At 35.7% G+C, this 10,000-nt stretch overlaps 3 non-coding genes across 3 annotated transcripts; 2 read left to right on the forward strand and 1 right to left on the reverse strand.

Moving 5' to 3' along the window:
- Nucleotides 1–1,475: 1,475 nt before the first annotated feature.
- Trnad-guc lies at nucleotides 1,476–1,547 on the forward strand. The gene has a single exon. It is a non-coding gene; the product is annotated as a tRNA-Asp (tRNA).
- Nucleotides 1,548–3,306: 1,759 nt separating this feature from the next.
- Trnad-guc lies at nucleotides 3,307–3,378 on the reverse strand. The gene has a single exon. It is a non-coding gene; the product is annotated as a tRNA-Asp (tRNA).
- A 3,301-nt stretch (nucleotides 3,379–6,679) lies between these two features.
- Nucleotides 6,680–6,751, forward strand: Trnad-guc. Its single transcript has one exon. It is a non-coding gene; the product is annotated as a tRNA-Asp (tRNA).
- The last annotated feature ends 3,249 nt before the right edge of the window (nucleotides 6,752–10,000 follow it).

Raw genomic sequence — 10,000 nt, forward strand, 5'->3', positions numbered from 1 at the left:
CATTTCCAGTGTTACTTTCATAAGTGTCAGCCTTATCATGTTCTTCCCCTTATAATGCAAAATTCTAATTTCATTGTTCTAGATAAAAGCTTAGATCGGGTTTGTGGATATCAAAGCATCCCGCAATAGAGTGGGGGCTACTTAGTCGGAGAAGGATACTCTCAGGATAATAAGGAATGTTCCCCATCTCATTAGTATTTTTTACAGGTGATAGTCCCTATACCTTATACAAAACCAAAAATAGTTGTATGCAACGGTTAAAGAACTAACCAGCTTTAAGGAGCACATTTTTACATGTTCTTACTCATGTCGTAAGTATTACCGTCGACACAGTTATTAAGTATTGAAAACGTGAAAGTTACATAACACATTACCCCCCCCCCCCACAAAAAAAAACAAACAAAAAAAAACAACGATCTGTAAACATCCTGATGGGGAGTAAAAACATTTAGATTTAAAACGTTCAATTTTCCATTTCCTATGACTCTGACTTTTGCATAGGCCTGTATCGACAGTCTGCATACGTCCACTCTCTTAACCATGTATCCATGCTGAAAATACACCGGATGTTTTATGATCATGATGTGCTATAAAAACACAAGAGTTTGATTAAAGGTTCATTACTATGTGTTACGTAAAGCAAAAAGATCACCTGCCGAATATATATATATATATATATATATATATATATATATATATATATATATATATATATATATATATATATGTTAAGGAAACTTTTTACCTGTAGTTGTTAAGCACAAGATTTATACGTAATTTATGCAAACTCTAGATTTATTTATCAATGGTCAGCTCACAAAATATTAACCAACTTTATGCAAATTATTACATCACATTCCAATGGTTGTTTACATTGATATTAATCATTTAGCATTAAAATTCACAAACAGATAAATGTCAGTTTCTAATAGACAGATCAAATAGATCAAAAGAAAACAATACAAAATATATATCCTGCCATGAATCCTTCTAAAAGAAGTACACATTCAGTCAATTTTGGTTGCATATGTGATTATCTATTGTGTTCTTCACTTACGAAAGGACGAATCATTTACTCGATACCGAGATTCAGTTCAGCTCTAAGTCAAACGTAGGTTCCGGCATATGGCATCACCAAGTAAATTAGATAAAAATATATGTTAACTTTCGTTGCACTCACATTTTCCCGTTAAAAGTTAATACATATCAATTACCAATTTCTAGATCACTTGTCAAGCATAATGCCAAAACCTCTTAAACCTCGTGCATTTAACCATCTATTCTTAAACCGGTCTATCCATCTCCTATCAGTACCAGAATGTCAGGAATCTATTCTAGTTAGTAGACCTTTCATGGGTAATACACTAACTGATTTCCCTCCCTGTCATGTGAAACACAGCAGTTCGGTTTCCCTAATACCTTGGTAATATTTTTAAAAAATGTCACCACCTATCAGACCAAGTTTACATGCCAATTCCTCGGTAGTATAGTGGTTAGTATCCCCGCCTGTCACGCGGGAGACCGGGGTTCGATTCCCCGCCGGGGAGGCTTTTCTCTACGAACACTGCAACAACTAAAGTGGTTTCTCTACAACCATTGCAATAAGAAATGTGGTAACGGAAGGCCATCCTTATCTAGGGTGCCGACTTGGCTTTTGTGGAATATATATTCAATTGTTACAGAGTACCATTCTATGCATCTCGAAATTGAGCTTGGCGATTACTTTAATACTAAATGCATGTAATCTGTAGACAGGGATATTGATATACATATGGGTAAATAGATATTTTGCCTTATGATTTATCAATAATACTTCAAGTTCTTTATTTTATTCTATTTTTCCCCCGATTCTATCTAGACTTAACTTATCCTGCTGCTGCAGGATAAGTTTAGCCGAGGAAAATTCACACAGATTATCTATGGACATAAAGTGAGTTCTTTTTCTTTTTTACATTGTTTTCTACACATTGCCTGTACTTGCTTGAAATCTGATCATATATCATTATTTTGGCCAGCATATGTAACGATGCATGGGAGTGATATTACCAATTTCCAGTAATAATAGACAGTTGATGTGCATGATTTTTTTTTCTTGATCTTTTTTCTTTCACATGATATTCACTTTTATATGGAACGTCATAATATATATTGTTGAGATCTCGTGCTCGGGTGTTTCTAAGTATGCATGCAAGGTAATAATAGGTAACTGTCACCTAGTGGCAGTCTTGGGTTCATTACATTTTACATTATACTACAGTTATGATGTTAGCATAACCATTACTTGCATGAATTGTAACTTAATTATTAAACACGTTACTCCCTCGGAAAAGTAACAAGTTATATTTACAGTTAATTCTGAGGTACTAAATTAATAAATTCATATTGTATCTTCCGCATCGTATTTTTGTTGTTGCTTTAATATTGAGTACACACACACACACACACACACACACACACACACACACACACACACACACACACACACACACACACACACACACACACACACACACACACACACACACACACACACACACATCACACACAACACATCACAGACACACATACACACACAAGCACACACACACACAACGCACACACATCACTCACACAACACAATTAATTAGAATTTAAGGATATATTTATATATAAGGTAAAATTCTTAAAAAGTATGTCTACTACTATTATGAGAAAAATAATCAAATTACAGAATTTCATTAAGATAAAGATGTTGCATTAAAGAAAAAAAAATGGTTTTCGAAATGAGAATCTAGAAGGTTTGTTCGCTTAATCGTACGTTGTCTTTCCTAATAGAGAAAAATCGCCTTCATCAGCAGTAATGTTGATGTTGCTGTTGCAAACTTCTGACGGTGACTGTTCACAAATGGTAGTTATTTCCGTTTGTCAAAAAAATTAACAGCATTACCACATCGTCAAAAAATGCGTTATATAACACACCGTTACTCTTAAGCTGGTAGGTATATGGACAACATGACAAGGTGATTTCTTTACACGTTTTAAACTCTACTGACCGATTTATATTCGGATACAGAACATCCACAGAATGTATGATGTAAAAAATAAAAGAAATGAGAAAAGGCACACATAACAGCTGTATGCTTAAGATTAAGGGGAAAAAAGGAAAAAACTTAGAACATTGTAGCCTGCAAATTATATGTTTGCATGGACATTTATCGGTAGATATTCTACATTAATGCCTCTCATTTAATGGCAGTATTTCTAACAAGCTTTTAGCATTTACTGAGAAAACGTGCATGTGACAGACCTTTAAACGCAGCAAAAGGCCTCCCCGGCGGGGAATCGAACCCCGGTCTCCCGCGTGACAGGCGGGGATACTAACCACTATACTACCGAGGAATCGGCACACGAAAAGGTTCATTTACTGATCATGTTGTGATAAGATCACCTCCCCCCCCCTTTCCCACTCTTTATATCACTCAATTTAATACGCAAATGAAGTATTTAGGTATGACCCTATATAAACATTTTGCTTCAGATTTGATAACCATTCAAGATTTACTATTCTATTTTACCTCTCAGTGTCTGTTCCTCAGCGTGAGCGGGTACAACAAAATGCACTAATAGATTAATGAAATCTGACAAGAATCCAAGTGTTACCGTATCTTCATCCTTCAGAAGGGCTACTAGTCATTTTGGCACAGGCGAAAAACACATGCAGGGAACCAAGGAAATTTTCGCACTAACACAACGCTTTAGCAAAAGAAAGTAATAATGTCAAGGTGAATGCACATAGCTTTAAGATAGAAGAGACCCAAGAATGAAATCTAGAAGCTAACGACTTGCATGAAGACAAATAACATTCGAGAAGAGACATGTCCATAAAAAAAAATTACAAAGAAGAATGATATAAAGCGAGATGGGACAGCCGATACATGGCATACGGGAAAAAACTGAAAACGGTAAGAATATAATAGCGCGTTATAAGAGAGAGACGCAAGAAAAAAAGAACGAGAAATTGAAAAAATAAGTATATATATATATATATATATGTATATATATATATATATATATATATATATATATATATATATATATATATATATATATATGCATGTATGTGTGTGTGTGTGTACATGCATGTATGTATGTATGTGTATGTGTATGTGTTGTGTGTGTGTGTGTGTGTGTGTGTGTGTGTGTGTGTGTGCATGCATGTATGTATGAATGTGTTGTGTATGTGTATGTGTATGTGTGTGTGTGTGTGTGTGTGTGTGTGTGTGTGTGTGTGTTTTGTGTGGTGTTGCTGATGTATGTGTGTGTGTGTGTGTGTGTGTGTGTGTGGTTCGTGTTCAAGTTAAGACTTCGTCCTACCTACCTGTTCCTTCGTTTTTGTAAGCCAGAAGTAGGCGCTTATGATGATTGAATAAATGCTATGTCATGTTTGTGTTTACCACGCCTTTCAGTCTATCTTAACGCCTTAACCTGTCGCTTTACTCGTTTTAAGTACAGAAAATCTATAGTGATTTCCACAATAAATATGCATAGTTCTGATAGGATATTTTAATTTTGCTAAGTCATGCTTACGTTGGGCTTGGGTTTGGTGTAGCTAGGCTAGAATCATTTGTATACACTTTCTACACTAAACTATTCACATACTTAATTGCTTTTAAGAGCTACACCAATATTCCTGGATATATTGTTATGATATGATTAGATATTTGTTTCGGACAAGAAATATTTCTTAATGGGTTGCGGTCTCTGGGTGAACGTAAACAGCACATTTTTTTCGTACCTTTTCATAGAATCATGCATTTGTCCATGACATCTAACTCTTTACTTGTTCGAGCCAACATTCTCAGGATGTTTTATGAGTGTGATATAAATTCAAAAGTTCAAGACCTTGCTTTCGGCCACACTCCACGGTTAGAAGGTAAAACGCCTTTCACCCGGGGTACTACTGCTGTGTGTGTTTCTGCTCCCCAGGACCTGCTTAAAACAAGTCGCTTCATCAGCAGCAGTCACTGAATATGTGGGAATAAGCTGGGTGCGTTATACGGCTAACAGGTAAACATTAAAGACACTTTTAGCTGTTTGTGATATGTGTGAACGACCTTACGCGCATGTGGTAAAGAATGAACTACCGTAAAATTTTATTGATAAAAGAAAAAAACTGAAGGAAGCCCGTCTTTATGGTTATATTGTATATGGTTTTTATCCATCCAGATATATCCTATGGATGATCTTAGAGTTATCAACGAGAAAATATTAACCTGCAGATAAGCTTTTCAATGAAAATTGGAGTGACAGATTAACACTTGTCAATTTCATGATATGCTACCATAAAGAAACAGTATTGGACAACGCGAATTTGCCTTATACCACATGTAAACGGTAGCCTTTGAAAGAAAACAAATGGCCTCGATTACAGTCATACCCATTCTACACAAACAAAAACAGCAGCTTGAACGACTTCTGCCACGGAATAATGGCCATGCATTTCAAGGGAAGGTAAGCACTGCGGTTTTACGACACGGATCTCTACCTAACTGGAGGCAATTTTAACGACGTCGAAAGGTGAGTGTCATTATAGATACCACCCAAAAGAACGAGGGCGTAAGAAAACAGCTGACAGGGAATTAGAAAACCGTACATCGTGGTTTTTATGACGTGAAACCTAGAGCTGGTACAGATATTATTGTTGTCATTACCATCTTTATTATCTACTTCTCTGTTTTAATCATTACTACTATCACAAAAACTACCACTACTACTACAACTACAACTGCTACTTATTACTATTACAATTATAACTGCAATTACATATACATCACAACTGCAGCTATTACTACTACCACTACCACTACTACCATTACCATTACACCTACAACTACAAATACAAGAACTACTACTACTACTTTTACTACTACTACTGCATTACTATCACTGGTGTTACCTATCTTTTTCTAAGTTTAATCTGTTGTTTGCAGTCATTACTTCTGCCAAGTACCCTGTCTGCGTCCCGTGCCAAAATATCCTGAGGTAATTGCATGCTTTCTGATCCCGTGCCAAAATCTCGGTATAAGTGTAAAACAAATTATGTAACTACATTATCTATCTATCTATCTGTCTATATATATATATATTTTTTTTTTTTCTCTTCTTTGAAAGATATTAAGGTAGTAATTTACTCATATTATGTATCTACATTATCTATCTATTTTTCTATCTATCTATCTATCTATCTATATATATTTATTTATTTTTATTTTTCTCTTCTCTGAAAAATATTAAGGTAGCAAGATTATTATCGATACGAACATTTAAAGAATCATTGGTCAAAGTCATGGGATCTAGACTTTAAGCACCACGCTATTTTTAGATGTCCTTGACAATTAAGGATTTTGACAATTAAAAATCCCGTCTGAATCATTATGAAAGGCTTTAAGATTGCAGTATTATCACTGTGTAAATAATGCTATATGAGGAACGATGTATAGCGCTACACTTAATAAGATGATCATGAAGATGATTAAGGAAATTACTTTTTTTATATAGCTGGGCTGGCTCTCCAAGTTAAGATTTGCTACTTCCTTTAAATGTCAATATTTTGTAACCACCACTTAGGTTGAAATGCGGCCTATATTTAGACATGTTAGTATACTTTAACTCTAAACTAATGTCATCATACAATGCCGATTCCTCGGTAGTATAGTGGTTAGTATCCCCGCCTGTCACGCGGGAGACCGGGGTTCGATTCCCCGCCGGGGAGGCCTTTTGTGTATATTTGCATTGCAGTATCTAGGATTGCAGTATCTGGCGCCAGGCTGTTAAAGTGTCGGCTCTAAGCATGCCATCTCCCAAAGTGGTCAGATACAAATGTAGTTATTAGTATATATATATATATATATATATATATATATATATATATATATATATATATATATATATATATATATTACATTTTGATTCAGTCAAGAGCATGCCCTAACGAAAAGGACGAAATTTAAACATCAAAATATGAGCAATGAACTAGGTGGAGGATTTATTTTCAAGGTTATAGTGATTCGAAAATTCTGTTATCACATAATTCAACAGACGCCCTTGTCAGTATTGTATACCGAATAAAGGATTGCATGCAGGATTGTTAAGAAACACCAAACTTTAAAGGCCTTGATTTACGATTCATTTTGGTATATGCCCTGTTTCATCTATTCCGCATGTAACATCATCACATCAAACATCATTTTGCGGTGTCGGACGTCTGCTGTGTCATCACACTTCCTCGCACGAGCCACAGGGCAGTGGGTGGTACTCTTGCAGATAAAGCAGGACATTCACCCGACTGTAAAGTGATCATGCATATTCAGCAAGCAGACAAAAAGCATAAAGGAAGCCACATACATCATGATGAAGAAAACCGAATCTAACAGGTCATAGAAATGTGCATCAGACCGGGTAATCCTGTTATTAAAGTAGATATTAAAAGCATTAGGAACTGGTACAGTCGCATGTTAAGTGCTTGCATGCAATTAATCGTTGTTTTGATATTAGCACCTTCGGAATTTTGTAATGGAAGACTATCCTCGTTTTATGAAACTTATATAATTACGTAAAATTACTCTGAAGGCTATATTAAAGATGGTTATTATGTCCATATTGCGTCCAAGTAAAATCCCTTCCCGGGTATACGGTACTAGACAAAACCCAGTTTCGTTAAGCACATTTATTATAACCTCCACTTCAAGTTCTGGTTTACAAGAATTATGTTGATCTATCAGAATAATATTTGAGACCTAAACAGAACTCGTTCAACTGTTGCTGCATCACGATAGATACTGACCTTTTCAACGGTCAGTGTACACGGAAGCAAATCCACAACAGCGGTGTCAAGTGACGTGCGAATAATGTTCGGTTTTCACATAATGAAAAAAAAGAAAAAAAATCAAACGATAACAGTGGTAAGGAACTTATATATATATATATATATATATATATATATATATATATATATATATATATATATATATATATATATATATATATATATATATATAATATATTATAATATATATATATATATATATATTATATTATATATATATTATATATAATATATATTATATATATGTATATATATATATATATATATATATATATATATATATATATATATGTTCATGTTTATGTTTATACACACACACGCATGTTTATATATGTATAAGTACAGTGTGCAAACATATATGTGCACACACATATTCTTTTTGGTTGTCTGCCGCGTGACAGGTTCAGCGCCTCATACGCCATCCATCCCGGTCTTCAGCCCTGCCCTTGATCTCTCCGTATGTTTCTGTTCTGCCGTCTTCTTTCTTTCGCCGGTGATCTAGCAACGTCATGCTCCTCCTTCTTCTGCCCTTTTTGCCGATTAGCCTCCCTTCGATGACATCCCTTAGCAGTCCCTGGCGCCTCATAACGTGATCGATCCACTTCTTCTGCCGGTCTCTACAGTCCTTCGCGATACTTCCTCATTTATCGCTCTTTCTGTCCAACTTATCTTCTTCAGTCTTCTCCAAAAGCACATCTCTGCACTTTTCCATTTCCTGATATCTTCCTTTTTCAGTGCCCACGACTCTGACCCGTAAAAAAGTACACTCCACACCAAGGTCTTAATCATCCTCTTTTTCAACCTTATATTGAACTTCTTCGTTAGCAGCTCTCTTCTCGAGTTAAAGGCAACCTTTGCTACCCAATCCGTGATCTTATCTCTGTATTGCAATAGCCGTTGCTTGTCAAAATACTCCCGAGGTATTTGAAGCTTTTCACTTCTTCCAGATCTTTATCGTTCAGTTTGATCGTGACACCACCTTCGCTGTTCTTGTTGATCCTCATCACCTTCGTTTTCTTTACGTTAATTCTCATTCCAAAATCCTCAACATTTAGACGGTCCGTTATTTCTTTTAACCCCTTCTCTGAATCTGCTACCATGGCCTGGTCATCCGCAAATCGCACTGTTTTTATCAGCTGTCCGCCAATTTTCACTCCCTCTTCACAATTATCCATTGATGTTCTGTCCATTACTTCCGCAAATGCATTGGAAAGAGAAGGTGACATCAGACCCCCCTGACGCACCCCTCTACCTGCTCTACTGCTTGCTGCATATATAATTCGTTAATCAATCTTCTATCTCTCCAATCCACACAATTTTTTTGGAGGATTTCCATAATTTTTTCCTAATTGACTCGGTCAAAAGCTTTCTCAAAGTCCACGAACGATACATATAATTCGTGATTTTGCTCAGTACTTCGTTCTGCCAGGATTCTCATCACCGATATCGCTTCTCTTGCTCCACGTCCTTTTATAAAGCCAAATTGATCTTGCCCAATTGCATGTTATTTTGTTCTCCAATCTTCTTTTCAGAATCTTGAGTATTATCTTTGATGAATGCGATATTAAGCTAATTGTTCTGTGATCACATTTCATAGCCGCTGGTTTCTCCTCCAACGTTGCCATCGCTCTTAACAAAGTCTCCGGCCATTTTCCTTCCAAATACATCTGCTGGCACAGCAGCACTATCTCATCTAATGCAGTGCCCTTTAATTAAATTCTTTAACAGTCTATTGTCTGTTCCTTCTGCCTTCTCTGTTTTTAGTACTTCAGTCTCTTTTAATACTTTTAATACCGTTCTCATGATGTTTCGTCCGATTTCGTACTTATTAACTTATCTGATTCCTCTTATACAGAGAACTATGTTGGTCTTCCATCCTTGTTGTACAGCATTTCTATATATTTACACACACACACACACATGTATGTTTGTGAGTGTGTCTGTGTGTGAGTATACATACATACATACACACACACACACACACACACACACTCACACACACACACACACACACACACACACACACACACACACACACACACACACACACACACACACACACACACACACATATATATATATATATATATATATATATATATATAATATATATATATATATATATTTGTGTGTGTG

This window comes from Penaeus monodon, chromosome 9, assembly GCF_015228065.2.
Source record: "Penaeus monodon isolate SGIC_2016 chromosome 9, NSTDA_Pmon_1, whole genome shotgun sequence".
Taxonomy (NCBI): Eukaryota; Metazoa; Arthropoda; class Malacostraca; order Decapoda; family Penaeidae; genus Penaeus; species Penaeus monodon.